This window comes from Trachymyrmex cornetzi, unplaced genomic scaffold (genome assembly GCF_001594075.2).
Source record: "Trachymyrmex cornetzi isolate Tcor2-1 unplaced genomic scaffold, Tcor1.1 scaffold227, whole genome shotgun sequence".
Classification (NCBI taxonomy): Eukaryota; Metazoa; Arthropoda; class Insecta; order Hymenoptera; family Formicidae; genus Trachymyrmex; species Trachymyrmex cornetzi.
Genome location: NW_017296923.1, coordinates 1,709,177 through 1,737,102, shown reverse-complemented (window position 1 = coordinate 1,737,102; position 27,926 = coordinate 1,709,177). Strand labels below are relative to the sequence as shown.

At 36.9% G+C, this 27,926-nt stretch overlaps 1 protein-coding gene across 1 annotated transcript in view; it reads right to left on the bottom strand.

Annotated features, from left to right (window-relative positions):
- The window catches only part of kek5 (leucine-rich repeat, immunoglobulin-like domain-containing kekkon 5 protein), a 273,744-nt gene that overhangs the window by 95,023 nt on the left and 150,795 nt on the right, over positions 1–27,926 (bottom strand). Inside the window, exon 4 of the mRNA XM_018506571.1 lies at positions 24,023–24,064. The gene's annotated coding sequence lies outside the window, so the exon portion shown is untranslated. The remainder of the gene's footprint in view (positions 1–24,022; positions 24,065–27,926) is intronic.

Sequence of the window (27,926 nt, the reverse complement as noted above, 5' to 3'; positions counted from 1 at the left end):
ATCGAAAATAAAAACTGTGAGAGTGACTGAATAGTACACGCAAATGATGAAGCAAATGATGAAGCACCAGCACATTACTGCTGTATAAAGTTTATCAGTAACCAAAGTAGAAGCAAAGTAGAACTCATAATTTGAGCTCGAACACATGTCTATTACAAAACATATAATACACACTCACAAACCGCGTTTCGATCTTCTGTTTCCATTTTATTTCCTCAACTCTACAAAATTTATTCGTTTAACATTACATAGCAAATAAGAATTTATCAGATCTGTTTAACACACAAACGTAGCATTTGAAAAATAGGAAACTGTATATCTCCTTATTTCTTGTTGATCATGACGTATGCTTACAATAGAACCAAGTTAAAGTCCTAAGGTAGTGAGATATTCACTCTACGCGTTTACGGTCTCTATATTTTTATTCCGCAAAAAGATGCAGCGCTCAGACATTCAGCACTCCGGTCTTTTAAATATTTAATTCGACAGAATATATCGGCGGATACGTGCTCTTGCAAAATATATAACTTAGTACCATTACTATATTCTAAAGAGCGACGATGTAGGAATTTTGAATAACACGATGAAAATATACATCTAAACAATGAATACCGTCCAATTTTCTAAACATTATCCTATCTCAAAAATCATTTAAAAACTTAGAATGTTTAATTTTAAACCACTAATGCTGTCATTTTAGCTACGCTAATCATATTAATTTGCAAATCAAATCTAAATAATTTTTCACTGAACAAAAATAAGGAAAGAAAATTACAAATTGACATCTTCAGCAATTCTAACGAATATCATAGGCGGTTTCAGTGTTAATTACTAAAACTCTTAAATAAATACTAACAACTAATTTAAATATTTTAAATAAAAATTCGAAACAAAAAAATGTTTATTAAAGTCTGGCTGATTGACACTTTGCGCGTTTCCCGGTCTAACATAACGTGTTTTGCCAAGTACCCTGATGCACTATCAACAAGTCGAAACAACTTCTTTTTTTACATCGCAAGTTCTAGCATGCAAAATAAGTATCTCGGTACTTTGGTCCTCTTAGCACCAGAGCACTTCTTTTTACCATGCTCCTGGCATCACGAACCGCGTTTTCGTTGAAAAACTCTTGACTTAACATGAACACTACCATCAGACTTTCATTAGTCGCTGCGCGAATCGTAAATTCAGATTAAAGATTCGTATCTCGCTCGTCAAGTCGATCAAAGCGGCTCCTCTCGCAGCGTAAATTCATCCCTCGTATTATGAGTTTTGAAGATCGATGCGTTCCTCTTCCCAGCGCGGCGCGTGATAGTGTGTGCAAAAGCGTGAAAAGCGAATCTCGAGTTCGCAGATTTGAGCATGATGTAATAAGACAGGTGCAACATTCCCGTAGGATGCGCAGTAGGAGAGTAAATTTGGGTTCAAATTTGATTGGCTGTTATAGTATGCTACTATACACTTTAAAAAAAGTATAAATTTAACACTATACGATGTCTATATAATAATTCTCACTATGTTGGTATTAATATTAACCCATAATGTTAATTCCATAATTATATCAACACTACGATGCTGCTGATATAAACATCAGGGGTTATAATCCATATTATGATAATATTAATACCAAGACGATGAAAATAATTATACATAGTGCAGACGCATAGTGCAGTTAAACCCACATCTTTTAGATTGTATGCGCAATGTTATATACTTATAAGAAAGTATATTTGGACCCTTTGATTGGTTGTTTGTCTAGTACGCTATCACCATTATGCGCGATGTTATACCTGTTTTCTTACAGGATTCGAGTAGATGCAAATCTCGCATCCTGTAGAATAGTTTCGACGCTTTTCACGAAGGGATGACATGTGTATTCATCCGTCGCGTGAATCTACGGAATGTTATCGTTCTGACATGTGTCCTGAGCGAACATGAGGCACGCAGGCAAACGTAAGCAAGGACGCGATGCGACGCTTTGTCGTCGCGTGTACTCGATTCCTGCGAGAGCAACATAGCAGTGGCCGAATATGCCTTTGTAACGTCGGACTACGTGCGCATAATCGCGCGCGGTACCATCGCAAAATGTAATTTACGGATACACGGTGAAAACGCGGCCGTCAAATAGACACCATCACAGTGTGGCGGTGCTCCGGAAGATGCACCAGCAGATTGTTGAAATTCCCAAGTGCAAGACTCTCGCATGCTGGAGGCAGAGAAACGAGAAACGAGAACTCTCGGGAAAATGAAATTCGCTGCTTGTTCTTTATTCTTGGATTTTCTAGGCAGATCAACGCGACGCAACGCGTGTCGAAAGTTCGTTAAGGAATAAAGGATAAAGTTTAAAGAATAAAAAAAAGGGACAAAGGATTAAAGAGAAAAGACAGGAACGATGTTTATTAATATTAAGAGGCTAGATGAATAATCTCTCTTCATACAATATTAATAGTGTCCTCTTCTTTTGATATTTTATCCTCTAGCTTTTAACTTCTGCTATACTATTGAAGGATGTGTTGATCCTTTTATCATTTTTATAAAATAGATGGAAATCTTTTTAAAAAGATGCTACATGGTGATCCATCTTATACATTTTACTGTATAAAATCCACATTGAATAATTTCGTTGTAAAGCTTGAAGAAAACTTCATAGAATTCTAACTTAATCAAGTTAAAAATTGTCGACAGCGATTATTATATGACAATGAACGAGATTATCTATACGATTAAAAACTGTTCCTGGATTCTTCGCTTAAGATCGATCGTCATAACTGATTATTACAAGTAGATATTTCCGCCAATAATTCAATATCTATCTTTGTGGAAATTTTCTCCGCAGCTCCCATTTTCAAGAGACAATTGAAACTGATTCTTATCTAGCGGAGTGATAAAATCGACATTTGATGCGAAAACTTCGATGACCATTGTTAACTCAATTGTCGATGAATTATCGTTGTGTGGACGTTAATTCGAAGAGAGCGAGGTGTCCAAATTAACTGTGAGAACTTGCAAAGTGCGAAACAGATTGATCAGGATAGGTCTGGACTCGGATCGTTTAGTTCCGAAAACAGTTGGGTTTGTCTCTGAGAACTGGAGCAAGATCGCGTCTCACTCTCGTAGCCGCAGAAGCGAGTTTTCCTTTTTGCAAAGCCAGTTATTGTAAAGCGACGTGACTACGGTCACAATCTGTGGGAAAGATTTTGCAAATCCTGGGAACGACTTTGAATTCAGTCGAGTGCGCGAGAATCGACCTCGCTGTTCACAATTTCACTCTCGACCTACACTATACGGATGCATTTCGATAAGTATTATAGCTAAGTCAATTTGATCCCGTTAAATGAATGGCATCATATTTTATTTCACTGACATTACTGAAAGGTAACAGTTTTATCGCACGAAGGAAATGCTAAAAGGCTTTTAAGTATTTTGTGAATTTTCCTGTAATAGTAACGACAGCAATAATAGTAACGAATAAAGGCACATTTCCTCGCAACACCATTATTTGAAAAGTCGCGAATGGCTTTCTTCGAGAAACTCGGACCGTTTCACGAATAGAGGCAAACTTTAACTTCGTGAAGGGCGCCACTGATTACGGACGATTTAAAATTGATTACACCTTGGAGTACCGCACCCGGGGGGCAAGGTCTTTGAATGGCAATAGCGACTTCCGGCTCTCGCGGGAAATCGAACGTCACAAGCGAGTACGCTCGGACAAAGACACTGCAAGATTATAGAGTCTCTCAAAACGGATCGGCCGTTGTTACAAGCGAGATCGTTAACTTTATAATGACACAATTGATAAGAAGAGCGGACTACGTCCCGTCTATGAAGGTCAGTGGCCGCTAGAAGAGTCGAGCTCTTTTATACAGATCAGAGACTCTCAAATAAAACCATCTTACATGCCCCGTAACCATTTTTACTTCATCCGAATCACTATTTCGCTATTATAGCGCTGTTAAATAAAACTCTTCCTGGAAAACTGTATTCAAGAGTACTTATTTCATAATAAATTTAATTAGCAAAAAATACCATTAAACACTCAGTGTATTTATTTTCATTTTTGTTAATTTCTTATTATTTTTATTTTATGTATTTTATTCTTAATTTTTCTTATTTTATGTATTGCTTTCAGCACTTGAGAAGATTTGATTTTATAGAACGCTTAAGGGGATCTTAAAGCCGTTTGTATTACCGACTAATCATAATTTTTGTTTAACAATTACTTTTTTCCTCTTTTAGAGATTCGAAAAAATACCGGCCACACTAAATTTTACGAGAAAACCGGGGAAAAAAATTAAAAGTTCATTTTATTTCAGCTCTCACAGCTGTGTCATCTCTGGTTATAATTCCCTTAGTGTAGAAATTCTGTAGATCGTACGTACTAAATGATACCTTCCTCGGAAGCGTATGACATGCACAAACAATCCTGAGTTTGGCGAAATTTTGATCGCCTTCGATCAAAATTTCGCAAACTCAGACCTAACAAAAAAGATTTTCCAAAATTAAAGTCGTATTTTTTGTATAACAATTACTTTTCTCCTCTTTTACAGATTCCAAAAATCCTTTTCCGGGATTAAAGTATACACATTAATACATGTCTGTGAGGTGAATTGTTTGTGCCAAGACAAAAAATTTCGAAATTAAAATTTTAAGAAAAAATTTTTGTCGTCAAATTTAGTGTGGCCAGTATTTTTTTTGTGCCTACTTTTATTGTGTAAAAGGATTTGGTGATCTATAAAGCCAATTCGGAGAAATTGGCAATCTGCAATTGTCGGTAATTCCTGTTAGTTTAGGATCTCCTGAATAAATAATATCAATCTGTATTTTTTTTGCAATCATAATAGAAAATAAAATTATCATCTGGTATGAGAGAAAAATATTTTTTTTTAATCCTAAAATAAATATTTTTTAAATCTTTTTACTTCAATTTGTTCGTAAATATAGAGAAAATGAGAATATGTAATGTTTAACTTTTTTGCTCGTAACACATTCATAAATAAAAGCATTCATTAAACAGTATAAAGAAAAACTCGGCAGGGCTATTGACATTAGCACGATACCAAAAAGAATGAATTTACACGTTCAAATGCTTTTGAAATGCGTCACATTTAACTACACAATCGCGGTAACTTTGTCAAAGACTGCCGGACAGGGCAACGAGCGATATTCGTATCTGTAGGAAAAGCAATGAATTATTAATTGCCTGTTGCGCCGATTGTGCGGCAGTGATCGATCAAAACCAGTGTCACTCGTCAACGACCGAGAGAATCCGCCTGTCGCTCAATCCCGCGATTCCCATCGCATATAGAACGACGAAACGTTTCACCAACTACGTGTACATATGGTACATTGGGTCACGGTATTTTTTTCATTCCTCCCTTCGTACACAGTGCAGACGAGTACGGAAAGTCCGGTACGTCTGGATTCCGTTATCGATGAGATAAGCTCGCGTGAAATCGATGCGAGTAAGTATCGGTTGCGGACGCGCTTCGATGCATCTCACGATGCACGGTCCAGAATCACGTTTTCTCTCTCTCTCTCTCCCTCTTTCTCTACTCTCTACTACTTTCTTTCTTTCCACTTCTTTACCCATTCCCTTCCGCGAGTCTCTCTCGGGCTTTCGGCATCGACCGCGCCGCTGTCGATTCTTTTATGGTACATCGAGTCGTTTATCTTCTCCGTTTGCCCAGGTTCTCACCGCGGCTTGAGTCATACCACTGAAAGGACAATGCGTCACATATAATTGGAAAAGTCAGGATTAACGCTGTAAAGAGGGGAGCAAAGTAAGGAAGCTAATGCATCTTTCGTTTTTGTAATTTTTTTTAGGAATTGGACATGTAATTGTCGTTAGAGAAACGGTTAATCGCAGTTTTCTCTCTTTTTTTTTTAATTTGTCGAACACGCGTTTTCAGCGCAGGGGAATTCCACGCGAATGTTTTATTAAAAAAAAGGTATTCGATGAAATTCGGCTTTTATACAACGCTGATGTAATGGAATTTATAATAATATTTAAACGTTGCAGTAATAATAAATGGTAAAATCAAATGGCCGTGTAAAATATGAGTTGTATCCGGATACGGGATAATATTTGTATGATAGATACACCGGCTGGTAAAGGTATAAAAATAACTATGTAAACCTTCCAAAATGAAATATAATTTTCTCAAAAGCATTTACACAAACAACTCTAGCACTGGAAATGTAAAAATTTGTGATGTACAAGTAACAGAAAAATAAGATTAAAAACTCGTTTTTTATGAAACAAACTACTTATAGCTAAGATAATAGGTACAGAAGTCAGAACAGAGAAGGATTCTGCGTAGTTGAGAACCGCGGTAAATGTTCTTCTACTTACTTCCCTCCTGAAGATCCTGAGGTCAATGAATCGGGCGGGCACTGCGCTTTCTTCAATAACGACCACTTTTTTTCCTATTGAGGAAGATGCATCGTACGAACGCACAACAAAGACGTGACGCAAAGTCTCGCAATAGTCCACAATGTAACGAACAAAATACGAAAGAAGTAGAAAGAAAATCTATTATCTCATGCGCGTGCAATACTTGCGCCTTTCACTGTAATGATATTAACGAAAATATAATTTAATTGTTAGGGATAGCGTCAAATACACTTTCGATAGAACTCGGTCTCACAATCCTTGACTCGTATTTTCCTATCTGAAGACACCCGGCTTCTTACCTTAAAAGAAAGATCTGAAATTTCCATAAATTGAAATTCCATCGACTGCGGGCAATTCTTTTTACCTGCTTGAGTCTTCACTTCACAGATCACGCTAAATAATTGATGTCATCGTATCTTAAAATGTTTGCTCTGTACGTTTCGTTATCGTATAAGCAAAGAGAGGAACCGTCTCCATCACGATGAACACGAAAGGGTTAACGCACTAAAAAGAAATGAGTCGAAAGAACAGGACGAAGAAAGACGAAAGGCGAGACAGTCGCCGCTATACGACTCTCGATGTGGTTGCTCAATATTTATTCTCCAGCTGAACGCCATTGGTACGTCGTCGTACACACACGAGGTATACATATGGGGACGACATCCTGTCGTTTAATCGATAATCCGGTCGACCCCTCGTCCAGCCTTAAAGGCATTACACATCCGCAGAAGGAGGGCCTCTACTTCTTCTCTGCCCTTTACACGCGTTCACGATTCACGTCAGTCCGCACGTCTTGACTTTTAAGGATGTGTACGCGCCTAGTTTCGCCGTAGTATTTTTACGACGCCTGCATAATACACCTGCATGATACGGGAAATTCGCCAAATACGACGTTCTCTTTTCCTTCTAGTGTACAGCTGCCCTCTTTCCTCCCGATCTCTTCTCTCCTTCATACGCGATCATCGATTTACGAGATAGTTCGGTGTATAACTCTGAGCACGCTCTTTTATTACATTATAAAAAATATTCGACTCTCGTTTAGTAGAGAGCGACGACGAAGGGAGACTGATGGTTCTGACACACATATACATACACACGCACATACACATATTCATTGAATAAAAATAAAATATACCACTAGAGGACGTTTCGCACGCCCGGTACCGAACTCGATTATTCTTCAGTTATATATATATATCCTGAAACGATTCGTCTCGTGATCTGGGATCTATTGATTATCGCCGCGGCTACTCTCGTGCATTACCCCTTTACACCGTTAAGCATTACAGTCACTTGCGAGTTTTAAGGCGATTTCGTTGGATCTAACCGTCTTATTTAATCCGTTTTAATCCCCTTTAGCGCTCATCGTAAATCGCTTGAATGCGTTAGCGATCCTTATGTCTGTCGTTACTTCTTTCATCCTTTCAATACTTGCGATGCACGATAAATTTATTAGCGAGGGAAGTACCTACATCGTTGAGTAAGCGCTAAATCTATGACCAATTGTGTGAACCGCTTCTTTTATACTTTATACACAAATAAAGTATAAAAAATAATTATAAAAGTATAAAAAGTAAGGACCAGAATTAAAAATAGAAAAATTTTACAAATAGAAGAAGACAAGAAATAGAAGAATCTTTTGTTATTCATTCTCCCTTTGCTCCGCTCGCGTATCTCTATAAAGCTCTGAACAAAAGTATTGGCATAGTGTGATTGTCAATACTTTCGTCCAACATTGCGTAAATACATACACACACACACATTGAGAAAAATTTCCAGACTTTATCCGTTAAAATGTAATAAACGGATATTTTCTGATAGATTTTGATCATATTTAGGACTATCCGATAAAATTTTGATCCTATTTAGGACTATCGGATAAAATTTTCTTAATATTTTATCGGATAGTCCTAAAAATACGATCAAAATCTATCGGAAATATCCGTTTGTTACATTTTGAACGGATAAAGTCTGGAAATTTTTCTCAGTGTACAGAGTGATAGATCGAAAACGAAACAGACTGAATAACTCCTACAAAAATGATTTTTCGAAAAACAGGTCGATTTGTGTTATGAGAAGGAACATCTTTTGATGTATAATTCTTATCTTCAATTTCAACCTCCTAAACTTAAATCTGCCAATCCTTCAAAAACTTCAAATAGGAAGGGGGGGAGGGGGAGGTTAAATTGTACATCATTAGAAAAGATTTTCAATGCCCTACATTTTTACGTTTAATTTTTTAAATTTAATCAATTTGAAGTTATTATTAGAAGAATATTAGAAGATACAGAGTGTTAAATCTAAAACAAACAAATCTTTCTCTCTCTCTCTCTCTCTCTCTCTCTCTCTCTCTCTCTTCGTCAAACTTTTTTCTTTATTATCTATCAAATCAGTCCATTAATAAGTTGCAAGGGATGTCTAAATACGTACCATCGTATAATTTAACATAGTATAATTGTTCGAAATGTTGATCATTGATTTCCATACAATATAAGAGATTCCGACTTTTAGTAGCAAGATATGTCTAAAGACATCCAAAGTGTTGTGAATTCCGATCGTTACTTCTATTGCGCTCTAAATGTTTCGATTTTTTTATATTCTTAATGTTAAGAAATTTTTACGAGTATTAGCAACCTATAAGGCTTTCTTCAGTGTATTCTTTAAGCAAGACCATACAATATCTACCTAGTATGAGCGACAAGCGAATTTCATTATTTATGGTTTACTGGATTGCAGAAAGGGTTGAAATGATTGCACTTTTCTTTGAAAATAATGAATGTGCTAACAGAACAACTCAGTTATTTAATCAAGGATAAGCAAATAAGTACAGTGAGAGCAAAAAGTATTCGTACAAGGAAATTTTCTATAAAAAGTTTTATTTGTAAAAAATAAACATTAATTAGTAATTTTATACAATAAATATATTCTGTTCTCTAACATAAACAAACGAGCTTCGCATGTATTCCTAATTTTAGAAGCTAGATTTTTCGACTTGTACGAATACTTTTTGAGCATCCAAACAATAGAATTTTTAAGTTTGAAAAAGACTACAATATGGTATATAAGCAAGTACATATATAGTATATATTAGTAATTCAAGATTGAATTATTTAAGCAACGAAGATCCAGCTTCGACCGTAATAGGCATTTTAAATTTCTAGTATTGATTGTTTCTCACATATACGGTCTAAAATAAAGATATTGTTTAGAATTTTTAATTTTTAGATCATATATTATCTATAATTAATACACATCTTTTGGTATATATAATTTTAAGAAACATACAGTCTATTTCATTCTTTATGAATAAATTGTTAATTACCCAGTAAGAAACGATCATCAATTAAACGTCGAATCGACGTCGAATTGGTGTTGAAATCATCGATATCGACATAAATTCGATGACTCATTTCTCGCTGTATAATATTTACTTTTTAAAAATAAAGTTTTTTTTATAAAATATTTTCTCTACGAATACTTTTTGCACTCACTGTATGTCAATTGCAAATGTTTTGTAGTTAGTGGCAAAATTTAAAGAGACTGGATCCGTGGTCAATAAAAAACGAAATGCTGAAAGACCTGTACGAAATCAAGTGGAAGTGGTGGTTTTGGGCCATGTTGCTGTCGATCCTACGTTGAGTACGAGGCAATTGGCTGCTGTATCTATTGTTAGTCGAAGTAGTATTCAACGAATTTTGAAACATCACACGTTCCATCCATGTAAAATTAAATTACTATAGAAACTTAATGAAGACGAGTTTGACTGTCGTTTGTAATTTTGTGAAGTATAAGTGAACGGGTGATGAATAATCCAAATTTCCTTTTTAATATCTGTATTTCCGACGAATGTTCTTTTTTCTTAAATGATACAGTAAATCGCCATAATTGTCATTATTGTACAGATTCTAATCCGAAAATATTTCATGAAGTCCATACCCAACACCCACCAAAATTAAATGTTTGGGCTGGCATTTTTGGCAATTGTCTCATTAGATCCTTTTTCTACTTCATAATTAAATTTGAATGGGGATATGTATTTGGATATTTTTATCATTGATCCAATATTAACTTATATTATCGAGAATGATAAGTATTATCTCAAGATCAATTGATATTCCAACAGGACGGAGCTCCTTCGCATTATGCACGACTTGTTCGTGAATATTTGGATAAAACTTTTCCGGGTCATTGAATTGGAAGGAGAAACGCTATTGAATGGCCTCCTCAATCTCCAGATTTGTCGTCGTTGGATTTCTTTCGGTGGGGTCACTTAAAAAGTAAAATTTATGCCAACACAATCAGCTTCTTTAGAAGATTTACGTCAACGTATCGTCAACGAATGCCGTCAAATCATCCCACAAACACTCCAAAATGTACGATAACGTTTCCAGTAGAATCTTTATTATTGTATGTATCTACTAGACATCCCTTGCAATCTAATAATGAACTAATTCGATAATAAAGAAAACAATTTGAAAATATAAAGATCTGTTTGTTTTAAATTTAACACTCTATACGTTTTTTAAACGAATTGATCAAACCTAAAAATTCAAATGTAGGAATATAAGGAATTGAAAGACCTTTCTAATGATGTATCATTGACCCTTCGAAGTTTTTTAGGGATTGGCACCCTCGCTTAGGGAGTTGAAGTTAAGGGTAAGAATTATACGTCAAAATATGATCCCCTCTCAACACAAATCGACCTCTTTTTGCGTTTTTTTCGAAAACTCATTCAAAAAATTATTTTTGTAGAAGTTATTCAGTCTGTTTTGTTTTCGATGGGGCACCCTATATATTCACACATATGTACCAACATGAATTGATTTTTTATTATATTTTGTAAATATTTATTATAATTTTCGGATAATGATATGGTGCTATAATTTTTAATTATTTCGCGTATTTGTAAGCACCAGCAGTGGGCTGCGTATTTTTATACCACGGAGAACTCTAGATATGAATATCGATAACCTTTCGGTAATCCAACTATTGTAAAATATTCAATATGCAGCCGATATTTTCGTGTAATTACTCGATCTTCGTACATTACTAACAACAAAGTCAACATTTGGGATTAATATAACAAGCGCAATATAACAACTGCAATATTATTCTCGCATAATATAAACGACAAACGTACATAAAGTTATTTCACGCGACGAAATTTTGTGCACCATTTTGTTGTATATATTTTATTATTATTACATTGCAATTTATCAAAGGATACAAAAATTGGTCCAAAATGTTCAATAAAATAAATTTTCATAAAATTTTTACGAAACGTTCTACTGGTCATAGAATCATATTGTGAAAGGATTTTATGTAGAAATCACCAGAAAAGTCAATATAGCGACTTGAAACAGGTTGTATTGCCCTTTTAGAAAATGTTTTTATAACTATTTATTTTGTTAGTCATATATCAACAAAATGATTATATGTACCAATATTTCTCTCACAATCAGTATACATAAAATCTTTTCATACGGAAAAAACACTATTGTTAGTTTTCTAAAAATTTAACTAAATACAGATCGCAAAATTTAGCTGATTATCGAAATAATTATCAAAATAATTATGTAGGACATTCAAGTTGATTGCTGTTTGCAACGTTGTCCATTATATTTGAATTTCCTTATATAATTATTTTAACAATCCAACAAAATTATTTTCAGATCTGTATCTAGTTATCTAATCTATATTAAATTTTTAGATGTTTCAATAAAATCATTTTTTCCATGATTCAATGATCCACACTGAAAGAGCAAGTTTGCTGAAGAATATAAAAATTTGGCTAGATACAGATCTGAAAATAATTTTGTTAGACCATCAAAATAATTTTGCAGAAATCTTAAATATAATAAGCAATACTGCAAAATGTTTTGATACTCTAGCAATCAATTTTATCGTCCTATCTAATTGTTTTGATGGTCCAGCAAAATTATTTTTCAGATCTGTATATCTAGCTGAATTTTTAAATTCTTCAGCAAAATTGTTCTTTCAGTGCAGTAAAACGTTTGGTGAAAGTTCATGAAAATCTATTTAATTGAACATTTTAGACCGATCTTTGCATACTCCTTTAATATGTATACGCTAATATAGGTATAGAAACAAGTCGTGTAAATTATGAATGAATACCCGAATAACCGGCTAAAAAAAAACTGACGGCTGTGGTATCGGTTAATACGACACGTATAGGACTTGGAATCTCAAGTTTTCGAGACATTTCAGTTCTGCATGACGTACTGAGCTGCCAGATATGATATACCGATGTTTGCACACGGTGAAGACTTGGTAAGACCCACGGTCTGTTGTATCCTTGTTGGATTTCACGTTCCCGATAGGTCAGACGTGGATTAATGTCGGCATTGCGTTGGGCTTGCTCACATTCCGGCAACCGGATAACGAAAACTAGATGGACGTACGCGAAAAGTCTTCAACCGTGCAAACTGTGCCGTATTTAGTATAGGATCAATCGCGACATGTTATGCTCGCGAAAGGACTGCATACCGTGATTGTAAATATCCTTTTGCCCGCGCGCTGCTTGGAAAAGAGATTTACAGTACGATCGCGAGCTCCAGCAATATTCTTTTACAGCTTTCGATCGGACGGAAGACGTGTGGCGAACCGACAAATATATTTTGTTGGTGTACGATCAAAGATCGAAAACGCATTGCGAGGTATATACATACAAGAAGGTGGTACAAGATGGAAGTTGAGATATGCCGAAGTCGATACGTAATATATCATAAAAGAGTGTTATGCGTCTACATCGCTATCTGGGGAAATATTGGAATATTTGCGAAATACGTTTCTAGAAAAAAAAAAAACAATTTTTTTTGTATGTAAAGGGGACATTCTATTCTCAATATTTTAAATAAATCTACCACGTTAGATAACCATGCTGCATCATAAAACTTAATATACAAAAAAATATTACGATGCATTGTAGATTAATAACAAAAAATGGCTAAAACTATTTTGAGTCCACGGTTCCAACAATATTCGGTTGTATCGTCCGTTATGCGGGATGTTACATCTACATGTGAAATCCGCGAAATGTTCCTTTGACGAACACGATATTCGGAAAAAAACCGAGCGCAAATATCGACGAAATATGGAACGAATACGGTAGCAAAAAGCGTGAAAGGCCACGGCGGATACGAATGTGCACTCTTATCGTAACTCTGGATACGATTATTGCCGTTCATACGCCGACGGCTAGACCAAAAGTGTTGCGTTTCGTGCATATGCTGGTTTCCGTTGGGATATCCGTTACGCGCAAATACGGACGCTATCGTAACGAAATATCGTAGTTTTACGAGATTATCGTACAAGTGCGTCTAAGACGTGAATGTTCAAGCTATTGTTAGCGTGGCTTATCGTCTCTAGATTACCTACGGTTATTCGGTCAACGACTAATGCTGTGCTTTATCGTCGGAGCATTGTATAAAATGTGGGCGGATATAAATTTCTGTCTTTACTTTACGCACGACGTATTTTCGCGCTCACATCGCATACGTTTTCAGAGAGCAGCTCCTGCAGCGCAAGAGCGCAATATCTTCCAAGGTGGAGTCTGTTGGAGTGGAACACCACAACTCTTATAAACGTAACCGGTGTCTCATCTCGGTTCTCGCGGTGTAGAAGTACTCTCTCTCTCTGTATCTCCACCTTCCCGAGATGGAACAATTTTTGTTTACCACCCGCGCAGACTGCCTTGTGTCGCAGTAAACCAGAAAGATTTAACGATGCGTGTCCACCACGTTTCGAAACAGGTACGACTCTCTACCTACGTAAAAAAGAAATGTAGATACGGAAAATAAATGTGAAATATAAAAAGACGAAGTGGAAACGTTTTGCGAATGTTACAGGATTCGTTAATGTTTTATAACAAGGGTACTTCCATTTTGACGGAATGCGCGCTACTCCTGTTCTTTTTCCGGAATATTTTTCCATGCGTATTAAAAGACGCAGAATAGTACCTCGATGTTGAATTGAAGGGAAGGTTAAGAAAAAAGTCGTATGAATAGATTGAGAAATATCCGGAGACTCTTAAATACTGTTTAATGCTCGTTGCCTTTACCAACCTCTGAATTACAGACCTGTTCTTGAAATATCGGCTCGTAAAGGCACGCGATGCTTCTTTTCCACTTTGCGAAATACGGTAAGGACGCAGTCGATCGATCATAGTTACGTAATCTCTGGTCAAAAGATATTCTACGTTGAGAATATATTCCATCGCGTTTGTGCACCGAAAAGGAAATGAATAATCCAATCTGGACTTTTAATCTCTTTTTCTCTCTCTCTCTTTCTCTGCCGCTCATTCTCGCTCTCCTTCCCTCTTTTTTTGATTCTCATGATGAGATTACCAGTCACGAATAACAAGTCATACATGTATGACAAATTCGATAACACTTGAATATCTATTTAGGGTGAATGTTAATGAATTTCATGCATTTTTTTGCGGATCGCATCCTCCATCCGTCTCTCTTTCTTTCCCCCGTTTTGCCGCTCATTCGCCACGATTCCGCGGCACGCCATCCCGTAGCACTGCTTACGGATTTACATGCCACGCAGGAATGAGTAATATCTACTTTGCATTTTGCGCGTGATTTTGTCAGTTGATGTTACATTCAAGCGTATTAATAATGCAGGGCACGCGAGCCAAGTTTATACGCCTACGACACCGAAATCGCTTTTTATGAGAGAATTATTACACGCGGAACGCGAAATGTTGTTTTGCATGCCGCCGCATAGGTACGAGCATGTCGTGGAATTGACAATAATAAAATTTGTCCGAGTGAAATATCGAAACAAGTGGAACACTAAAATGTCAATTTTCTAGCGCAATATTTTATCGTTTCTTTTCAAATAATGCTGGAACAATGTAACAAGAAAAATCTCATAAAAAAATTGTATACATAGAACATTTAAAATACACTGACCTCTTTTATCATTAATTTTGTTGACAAAACATAATTAGAATTATCGTTAAATAAATGGATTTAAGCGTAATTGATAATAGCATACGATTTGCATCGATTTCCAAAACATGAATTCCGGATTTGCAATTTTATTGGGCAATGGTTGTATTTTGCTAAATGTATAACTTTTGTTAATATCGATAATTATTAGCACATTTTGTTCATAGTATCTATTTCTCATAAATATTTTAATTAATTTTTTTATTATTAATGTTGCGTAATGTATCCTTTTAGTTTTTTAAAAGACATTGGCCATTATTCGTACGTCCCTTCAAAAGTTTGCAAATTCAAAACTGGTAACTTCATCAATGTACCTGCTGCAACTGTGTTTTCGCTAACTACAGCCGCATTTTCTACCTCTATATTAACCCGTTGATTTGTGTTTTCCTCTAAAATGAGACGTGCTCTTCTTACGATCGAAAAATACGCTTCCTCGAATTCTAGTCTTTCTTGTTGTTGCTTATATATAAACGCTTCCGTGCTGTCTAGCGCTTAAATTTGATCCTGGACGTCGCTGTAGCTATTCCATGAATGTTCTATTTTCTCTCGCCGAATGCGAAGTTACATTAGCGTTGCCTTATTAACGATAAATCCGTCCAAATATGTAGCGTGACGTGACGTTTACACCGTCCGTCACAAGGGTCGTTTGATCTGACCGAAAATAGCGCGATCTTTTCGTCCTGTGTCCTCCCGTCGCGGAGAGTGGGCATGCCAGCGCTTATCACGGTTTTTGAGCGATTTTTGTTATTCTGTTTCGCCAGATATTATTTTCTTTTGAGCGTTTCTTTAGAATTGTATAGTCGGAGACTACGAAAAACAATGTTACGATGAAGCTGCGTCTCACCACCCCCAGCGGACGTCGAGGAAGAGGATCGGGGACGCACCTGCGGAGGCACGAGGCCACTACCGGAAGGGAGAACGCGCAGGTGACACCGTTTTACTCTTTACCATAAAATTCTGTTGCAAGCGTGTGATCCTTTTGCCGGATTCTTTCTAGGAAATTGTCCAAAAAGGGAACGAGACATGCGGCATGAAGGGATGGTACCAGCCCTTGCCATTAACCGAACATGACCCCGCTGTCGGTGCCGCAAGGAGGACTGCAGGACAAAGATTTCCCGCTGAAGAGGAAACCGTACGGCGCAGGATTATTACCATTACATCCTTGAGAGGCCCTTGAGCCCGGATGACGCAGAGGAAGATCCTGCGAGCAGCCGCCAAAGATGCCCGCCATCAGTCATATTCCGCGCGCCGAAACCAGAGCGCGCGACGTGACAGCGACTCGCGAGGATGCACGGAATCCGCGAGAGAGCTCGCAACCAATCAAGCGTGATAAGACTGATCACGTGGGCCTGCGATACCTGCGCGCTCCCGGAAGGACCTCAACATGGTGGAAATATATAAGGTGAAGCAATCTGATGGATGCGCAGTAGGAAAGTGCATATTCAGACATATTTGATTGGTTATTCTAGTATAACCTGCGCTATTATACGTAGGAAAATGCAAATTCGGACATATTTGATTGGCTATTTTCAGTATAGCTACCGCCATTATGCGTATTGTTTCACTTTATATATTTCCACCATGAACCTCAAGGACCCTGAGCCGGCACTTGTGCTGTGACGAGCGATAGCGAGAGGCGTGCGAAACGAGGACACAGAACAGCCGAAGCAAATAACGACGTTGAGTAGAGAAATCGAGAGAGCCGCTAAGGGAGGATCCTGTGGTGAGACGAGCGCAGCGTACGGTATTGTAAAGCCGCTGATTTCCCGATCGGAGGGATCGCACGAATCCGCGAATAGATTATTTAGTTTCGTTGAGTCGGAGATCGTTGTGAGGGACTGCGCCATCATAGCAAGCGCACAGCTCGTGATCGTGCCATCCCGTCCGATACCGTTCACATTTCGTTAATTTCGAGTCAGTTTTCTACACGCCTGCCGCGGCCACAGCCAGATCGTTTCGTTTGTATTGTTGCGTCGTATTTTGTCTCGCGTTTGAGAGCCGGAATTGTGTTAGATTTCGGATAGTATTCTCGCGTCTTTGTATCGTATCGTTCGTCGTGCTTTGTATCGCGCTTTATTGTTCCGAGAGATTCCAAGTATATTCGTGTACGCTCTGTAATTCCATCATTTTCCGTCGGAACAGATATCGTCATTCTCGCGATCGAACTCGAAGTCAGAATTGTGCACGTGTTAGGCCCAGTTTCACAACTGACGGTTAACTCTTATAACCGAGGTTCAACTTATTTCTCATCTTTTTCCAATTCTAGAATTGAAAAGAGATAATGAATAAGTTGAACCTCGGTTAAGAATTAACCGTCAGTTGTGAAACTAGGCCTTAGGCACGGTCAAGCGCCACTGCGATTGCCGCTACCCGGCTATCTTACGTCGTTACTACATTAATGATTCATAGAATGATTTGGAAACTTAGGCCCAGTTTCATAACTGACGATTAACTCTTAACCATTCAACTTATTCATTATCTCTTTTCAATTCTAGAATTGGAAAAAAAATGAGAAATAAGTTGAACCTCGGTTAACCGTGAATTGTGAAACTGGGCCTTAGAGCTCGTACAGTCGAGATAAGAATTTCTTGTATCTAGTCGAGGACCATTCAACCCTCTCAACGCCTTGTGGAATGCATGAGCGACCATTTAACATCTAGTGTATACGACATTGTGTAAACAAGTGACCAAAAATATTTGTTATCTTTTCTTATTATAAATTCTACATATTTTATTGTGCACCTCCAAGGCAACCTCCGTTCCCGGCCACGAACACCTCCTTCTACCAATCTCGTGGCTGAGCAGTTGGTTATTCGAACCATCCGCGTTCGTGATCTTGTAGAGATCTCTGCGATTCGAGTAAAATCTTCGGGCTAATTCCAAGAAAGAGGGGTACGCTCTTCCGTGCCTGGCGCTCAATATTCGGTGTTCAGAGTAAGAATAATTGGAATCTGTTAGATTAATTGATATTACCAACTCTAAGTGGAGAGTGGTGACTACCGGAGAAACGGTAAAGAATTATGATCACGAATGCGCAACGAAGATTTTGCACCACGCTCGTGAGTGCGGTCGCAGTAGAAAACTTAGTAATCTGACTCTTAATCGTAGCGCGTTTTCACTTAAGCTCAATATATTCTTTTTCTCTATCAATCATTCTGCAAAAAAATAATTAGCACAAAAATACTACAAAAGATAGATGTTACCTGGCGGTACAAAATGGTTACGTATTCGTATTGCTTCTCTAGCCGTATTATCTTAACGTTCAGATTTTAGGTTAAGTTGCTTCATTCTGGGCAATCTCGATGCTTCTCAATTGTGTTTCGATCGGCCACAATGCCAAATGCTTTCCAGACGTCGTCAGTTTCTTTAACTGCCGTGTAAATAACCTCGTTGAATGCAGCGCTTTCTTCTGTTTATGTTCCTCACAATCAGCCTTTTACAGCTGAATCCGCGCTTGAAAGACCAAAATCTATGTTGCGTAATGTATCCTTTTAGGGGACTCTTTACTAAACTTCCTTTTTGTTTGTTAAAAGCTCTCTTTATTCCTTTACTTTGGTGTACAAAAAAGTGATGCCCCCAACAACGACTTATTTCTTCAACATACTTTTTTTCTACTACGCACCATACGCTGTGGCCTGCGCACTCTGCCTGACTTGACCTATCGATCGATCGATCACTCGATCGCTCGGGACGCGCTCGCGTGGGACAATCATTTTGTTGCGCCGCACAATCAAAAAGAAAAAATACAAGGACCCAGTTATCCCTATGTAGTACGGATACACTGAAAAATATCAACAGCATTACTTTAATTGGAAATAATTTTGTTAATTCACACAGTTTTAAAACTTTTTGTTTCGCTAATACTGTTATTGTAAATCAACAAGATTATTTTCAATTAAAATAATGCTATTAATATAACATCATTTTTCTCGTGTATACATTTATTGTTACATATAGTAGGCTGGGTTCTTATTCCAGATATGTCACGCTTGAGTATTCAACTAGATGCCCAAAACTAGATAGTCTTTTAATATAAATCCTACTGGTAGAAACCCAGATAAATGAGAAGGAGAGTAATGCTATGGAAAGCTTTCAAAGCTGTCTACTATCTTGAATCCTGATTCTCCTAACATATAATCTACAGCTTGAAAGGGACAGCACAGTCGGTGATTAAAGGGAGCTGACTAACACAGACTCATGTATGAACGCATTGTAACGTTTACACGAGAGAGATTGTAAGATGTCGCGAAGAAGTGCGTTTCTCCCTTTTCTTCTTAATATCTCGAATGACATGCGCGCTGGTAGAACATCATCAATGAGTCCCGAGCGCACAAGTCATATTACGCTTAGATAGAGGACCGCAAAGAAATTTCGACGAGACTCGAAGGCGTCGGTAACAGACAATAACTCGCGATCGAGACTGTTCTCGCCGGCTGCTACTCGATATTCACGCGAAATAGAACGTACCGCGGGTGCAATCGTTTCAGCGGCATTTCGCATCTCTAGAATTTAATATCGGAGGCTGACTATCTACGCTGGCGGACCGACAAAGTCGATGATAAAAAAAAAAACGTGTGAGCATGGGGACGTTTGAGATTCCCATGGGCGTTGCACAAAGTGTCGATTTCAAAAGCGTGATAGCAATCTGCCCATAATTGGACCGACGTCATACAGCGCTATGCACTGTCCTGAGGGTTATCTTCTTTTTCCGACAATTATCTCGCGACTGTATTTATCTGTTGATAATATCGTCTATGTACACATCAGCCAATACGAATCGATCGTAATGGTTAATCTTAACACATTGCGAGGAAACTGGTGGTCACACGAACTGCAAATGTCAGTAATTTGAGAAGACCCCATCTTGTCAAGATAATGCATACCTCAAAATTTACATTCACGAATTGTTTCTTCATCATTTGACCTACTAATTATTCTACCATGTCCACAAGTATCTACCGTTTTTTGCTGTGCTTCATGTTAGTCAATTACTTCTACTATTCGCAAATAAAAGCGTCTAGAAAATTATAGAAATAACAAACATTCTGCACATTTAATATTTATACGAAAAGGACAACTGAAGTATCTAATCTAAAGAATACAAATTAAAAAAAATAATTTTATTGGATCATTAAAATAATTATTTAAGAAACTTAAGCATGGTGAGCAATGTTTCAAAAAGTTTTGATATTCTATAGCAATTAATTTGAGTGTCCTAGATGATTATTTTGGTAGTCTAATAAAAAATTACAAGTGAAAATTGACTATAAAAATAAATCAGATAATAGAAAAAAAATTCTTTTTTCAATCAAAGCGGATAAATAATGTTCATATGCAAATTCCCAACAAAATTTTTTCAGATCTGTATCTAGCCAAATTTTTAGATACTTCAACAAAATCATTATTTCCATGTACATGCATTAAAATGTTACAAATGAAAGAAAATTCAGAATATAGTAGTTCAGAGATATTCTCGACCAATATCGATATTACAGATTTGTGTTGCAAAATTTTTCACAATTGCTTGTAATATGCTATATTTTACAAACAAATATAGAAACAGTGCGATAAATATCGCTGGTCAATATATCTTCTCCCTCCCTCCCCCCTCTCTCCTTCCCCTTTTTCAATCGGTAATTTTTATTTTAAATTTACAAAATGTATGTTAAAATGTAGAATCTGATTGCATTACTAAGTAAATATAAGAATAATATAAATAGGGAACTTCGCTCGTATATCTTACGAAAGTGCGCAAATATTAATGGTGTATTTGAAATCCAGATTGAATATGTGTTTATTCTATCGCTATGATATATTCTGAAGGATAAGATATTATTTCATCTAATAATTAAGAATGCTTCGAATAAAATTAGTAATTAACAAATCATTTTACTTGGATGATTGCAAATACTTAATTCAATTAAATAAAGTATTTATTAATTTTACAACATTTTTGTTCACATTATTCCAAGTGCAGAATTGATTCAAATTATACAAATTTATACATGATGCAATAGAAACGAATAGACGAGCGCAATATAATTCTGTTTTCGGATCAGTTACCAAATTTATTCCAATGAAAGAGTATAAAGCGCGATATACACATCTCCAATTTCGTACTGTAATAATATATGATGGTTTATTAATTTTAATTATTAATATTATATTGCATTTGCCAAATTGTAAACCACAAAATACCCACTGTTTCCACTAAATAATATAGCAAACGTATAAATCGAGTATTTTCGAAAAGAGAGCTAACATAATATAGGCGAAAGAAAAGATCAAATATAAAGAAGGAAACGCATTTTATGTTGTATAGACTTATTGGTGTTTGCAATGTTTCGGGCTTATCTTTCGTAGCTCAAAACATAAAGGCTAGTTTCGCCGAATGTATATCGGTCAGAGGGATGCAATTGTAGGTTTTCTCTAACCGAGGACAAAAGCCGCCATCAACCCTGTTGGTGATATTCTTTCCAGCCTCGCAAGCGAAAAGAAGTGTCCACGAGATGAACTCTTCGTTATAATAGGGTTCAGGGAAGGCTGTGACAACAAGTGACATCATAACGAGCCATTTATAGTAACTGCACGCGTGTGTATGTGTCTTCTATCGTATGTAAAAAAACGCGACTTTCTCGAGCGCGTGCCTGGCAAGTTGACTCGCACCTTCTTGACCCGCGAAAATAGTTTTGGCATTGTTTACCGTACAATTCTGCAGCGAGCCCAACCTGTCACGTATAGCGAACAGTGAATTGGGTTATCACCGTGGGATCGGGCGAAGTATTAACAACTCTTTCAAGCAAGAAATGTAACAGTTAAGCCATCGCTTTCACGATAATTGCCGCCATTAGCATGCGAACTCGCTCCTTTTGACCACCAGCGGGTTACTGTGGTTTTTTTGTTTTTAGGAAATAATGAACAATATTTCCACGTAAATGGCTTTTATACGTCAAGTTTTTAAATTATTTATATGGCACTTGTGAAGGATATGTACTTACGAATAATCAGAAAAACATGAAAAAAGTATCAATAAAAAATGCGTTAACAGTCACTGAGAACTTTGGAGATTCGATATAATTTCATACGTAATTTTATATTACCATACGAAATGTAAAGTAATGTTAAACTGCATAAAATACTTTTTTTATATCTAACATTTCACAAAGTAACATTATAAATTAAAATGATTGTATTTTTAAAGGGATATTATTACGAAGGAATTAAGATCGCTGAGTAATTATCGCAACTGTATTGCAATTGCATTGAAATAAATGAGCTTTCTCTAGATAAGAGCACTCGTAAATGCGGGCTTGTAACCCGCTTTCAATTCGTTAATCAATAAACGATCATATAGGTAATTTAATTCCCTATTCGCAGCAATAATGAGATATTTGACCATTTATTGATTAACGAATCCAAACCGAAATTTTCAGCTAAATTTACAAGCCTGCTTTATCGATGGCAAATATTGTCAAATAAAAGATTGGAAAATACATACCTAATGCAGAACTCGAGCTAATATACATATACAAATCCTTATCCTTACATAAATAAATCTACGGTTAAAAAATGAAATGAATGCTATCGTGCGGCAAGCCCTGTTTATTATTTAATGTTAAACCGCACAGATATATGTGCACAAGTTTCAGAATTGTAAATTTTTTAATACAAACAAAAATCATAAAATAAAACGCGGAAAGCCAAAGCGGGAGCTAATAGTTATTCTGTTCAAACGAAGCTGTGTGTTTCAACGATATTTTCTCTCTCGCGGCTGTGGAGAACATATTTCTACATGTGCACAAATGTACATGTACATTTGTTGTATATTGACGTTCTAAAAGTTGCATTTCAATTACATGTTACCGGAAAACAGACAATTTAATTAAATCACCAGCGAGCACCGTGGTTGTTTTGCGAGATACCATCGCGATGTATCGCAAGATATAATTTCGGATGGACAGATGCATTCTTCTACACGAAGCGGAAATATTTTCACGAAAGCGAACGCGCCAAATCCGTGAGGAATACTAGTTAACAATCTGAACGATATGGATCATCGTCTATGTCCATCACGATAGGAAACTGTGACAATATAAGAGTGCTGGGTTGACAATCAAAGTTAGGCTGGATATCGACGAGTGCTCCATAAATAAGCTTTTTTTTTGCGCCGAATGGGTGACGGCGATTGCTTTCGGCACTTTATCGAATATATTGTCTGGCAGTATGCGGGTACCGGACCGACAAATCCGACTGAGAAATGACATTTGAATTATTCGCATTCGATATTTCGCTTTTTTTTTCTTTTCCAAAGCGCCGTGGCCCTTGCCGCAAGGAAATTACATTTTGCCAAACAACGAAAATATTCCCGGGACAAATAGGGCCCGTCACGTTGAACGGTTTACATTGACGACAATACGCGCATATAACGTCATAAAGGAGAATTGCATTTCAATTTTTTTTTCAACGGAAATCGAAAAGTAAGCGACGTGTGCATATTGCGGCATATTGTTGACAATACTTCCGGTATTATTGTATGGTAATACACTGTAGTGCACCAATACTCCATTACATTCACCAACCAAAGCTTCATATCGTTATAAATTTCATACGAGAGTACGTTCTAATAAGTTCGAATGAAACTTCAACATACCTGTTCGCAGCTTCGTTCAAACATGGTCCAATGCATAATCACCTGCAATGCAGAAAAAAAATAGCATTAGTATAAAGAAAAATTTTAAAAATATTCAAAATATATTATTTAAATATTATCCGCAAAAAATTATGTAATGGTACAACAGTTTTGCATTTACATATATAGATGGTACATCATTTTGCATTTACATATATAAATGCATAGCACTCTAATTATGATACCTTTGCCGACTCGTTCTCATCAAACTTATATATAAAGCTTTAATAATTGTCGGATAAAAAAAATGAATATTAGCAGAATATCGGATATTTCAGCAAGGAATATTGAAGTATCATCCTCTCGTAAATATGAGAAAAAACGCATTTCGTTTTACATGCAAATCGCTATTTCAATGCCTCTGAAATGCAAGCTACCGTGACATAGTAATCTATAGTGTACTGTTATAATGTAAAAAAAAAACTATCCTTCTTCCCACTTTCTTTCGATTATTATCGAAAGAGGATTTGGGTACTTTAGCGACTTTTAGTCAAGAATTTATCATAATCGCATTCTGAACGTCTTAGGGCTGCAAAATACCAGTTCTAAGGAGGGCTGATTGAAACTCCGGGAACATTTACCTCGTTGCCAAACTTCGAAGCCAATCGTCGTAGATAAATCGGATTTGGCAGTTAATGGTTCTCTTAATTACTTCATCCCTTGCCTCAATGGTCTAATGTTTCCATAATAAAAAATATCAAAGTTTCTTACATGTGACGCAAAATAACATTCAATCTGTCTTAATAATCGTCGACATCTGCGCCATTCTAATATTTTATTCGAATATTTATGATCGAAACGGTTAGATTTTTCAAATTCGCGTACTTCTATTTTGCATGTATTCCGTGTGATTATTTAAAAATATAACTGTATCTTTTTTTAATTAAAATTCATCTAGCTGGGATAATATTTTTCATAATAAGTTCATTTTTGAGGTGCTTTATATACATATTTATAATACATTGCATGAGAGGAATGATTTTGTTGAAGTATTTAGATTTTTAAGTAGATTAGTTCTAAAAATAGTTTTGTTGGATCACCAAAATTATTATGTAAAAAACTAAAGCAGGATGATCATGAATGCTGTAAAAAGTTTTAACATTTTAGCAACTAGTTTGAGGACTCTTACATAATTATTTTAAAATCCAATAAAATTATTTTTAGATCTCGCTGAATTTTTAAATACTTCAGCAAAACCGTTCAATTATTAAATTGACACTTTAAATTATTATTTCATAAAATATTATTAGACACAAAGATAAAGTCTCAATCGTATTTGCTCTTTTTTACTACTTTGACGTATTCTTATTGTTGGTGCCTGATATATTATTGCAAGTGAGAAAAGCAGTTCTCTTCGCCGTTATAATCAAGTTCTGGAAGGACCTCGGAGTACCTGCTAGCTGTTCGTATACATTATTCGTTCATCGTATGCGTGCGGGAAAATAGGTTGGACTTAAATAGCAAGTTCCTCGCTTCCTACCCGGTGGCTTTGCATCATGCACGCCCATGCAAATTTTAAAATCTGTATTTCAGAATGAACGTGCCAACACCCGAAATGGCGTTTTATAACAGCGAGGAATATCCAGTTGATACGCGGTGTACTTTGCGTAATTGCGGGAGCCGTGTAGCAACGGCGTGTGGAATTCACCGGTTTACATAATGGAGCGTTAATTCGGTGAACGAGTGACTGGGTGCCGCACGCGCTAGTTTCATGAACTTCGTAAAAATGACAGAGGGAAGAAAAAAACAACAAAGTGGGTAAAAGAGGATAATTGCGCTTGTAATGGGAATTTTCGTACCTCCGCTTGATAATTCGCTCAAATGGAACGAATGGTCGCGAGAAACGTAAATTAATCCGCCTTCGTGGCAATAGTCGTGAGAAATTGCGACGCCATCCATTATGGCAGAAGTTCACAACCGCGTCGACGAATTTTGTGGAGATTCTAGGCAGTTTCGGGAGAGAAATGTTGCTTAGAGTAACGCCGCGATACGGAAAACGTGCTCTATCGCGTGCTTCCCTCGCATTTTCAAATCCATCCGCTTGCGTGTGCGTTTTCCGTAAATGACAGTCAACCATGACACGTGTATTTTAGGATTAGTATTCTCGCGTAAGGCAACTCTGTCTCCGCCAACTAGAAAGAACATAAGCTCGATAGCACATATTCTAGCACGTACGTTTTCTTCGTTGACCATGATACAAGATTATGCCGTTATAACTCTTAGATAGAAAAGTTACGATTCGATAAGCACATTTGACAGAACCGAATAACTATTGTCTACGTAATCAGACTGAGTTTGCGAAAGCACATCCTGATCGTCAATCGTGGTGGCTCACAGATAGCTCGTGGAAGTTACATAATTATATTCAGAACTCAAATGTCATTATATATATATTACAAGGAATGAAGTTTGTAGTCAAGAAGGGGATCGAAATACTCTGACGTCGCAAGTAGAATAGTTAATTATCCTTATAACAAAGATGAGCATGCATATTCAGAGACAGAATTTCGATTTTTCTTACACAAAATTATAGGTTTAAATTATCTTTCTTCGGATACGAGAAAGTGTGATGAAAAAAACAAGTAAAATCAGATCAACAATAAAAATGTCCATATCCGTATAATTTAAAATGTTCTACGTTACATAACTGATTGTATGCTAGACTCTGCCAGAGTCGTCTGAAATAAATCAGTCTAAAGATCCCGCCAATAATACTCCGGATATAATCGCAATAAAAGTAAGTTACATCAGAACAACCTGGAAAAGCAGAATATAATTTGACAGATGTACTTTAAAAAGAATGTATGTCAATATTTTACCGATACATCATAAAATCAAACAAAAGAAGATTACGTAATGTATACGAGATACATACATGTTCTCCTTTTAGATTAAGAAATAAAAGCCGAAAAAGTCACCCAGCATGAGATTTATGATGCTCATTCTCTATTCCTGTGCATTACTGCAGTTCTCTTGTCGCGGCGCAAGAATATGCAAAAGTAACTTCTACCTTCTACGGCGCGATAAGCTTCTTCTGTGAGCGAACTCCCGGACTCTCTGCCGGAAGTATGCTATTTCGGGAAAAGTGCCAGTCTCGCGGTCACCTCTGCACGGCAATGCGCAAACTCGCTTGCAGCGACACGACGTTCGCAGCTGCCGTAACGTCGAGAATGCCGAATGTAATAAGGAGTCACGATGCAGGAATCCTGCGATTCGCAGTACCGAGGTACAGTAATCGCGAACGCATTTGCAGAAATACCTGAGAACTGTCTACCTGCCTAACGGCATGAGACCGGGGGGGCCCAATTTTGTCTCGGGCTTGGAATGTCGATCACGTTGGTGCTCGCCCGACACGCCTGCGCGAATAGTTTGCACAATGCAGTCTCTGAAACTACGGATTGCAAAGCGATATTTATTATCCCCGTCTCTCTGCTTTGGCGCACTACCGGAATTGCAGTGGTGCATGTATGCGCTGCCACGGCGAATCGATGTCTTTCGTTTTGCTCCACAGCACGACGTCTTTGAAAAGATGTGGCCGAGTTTCCAGATCGTATCTGTCGGGCGCCCTCCTATTGCCGGCCTATATTTTGCAGCGCGCAGATTGATATCTTAATTAACGGTTACACGGAAATCTCGTGCACCTCTCTATTAGTCGAAGTAAGTCGACAAATTTCCGCTATAAAATCAGAATTCATTCGTCTTAACTTATGTGACATGAAAAATGTTATTTCTCAACAATTTTTTTAACAATGATTGTGAAAGATATTAAATAATAAGTAATGTATTGAAAAAAGTAAAGTATTAAAAACGTGAAGTTATAAAGTAGTAAATACGTCAAATATTAATTCGGAGATTATTTTTAAAT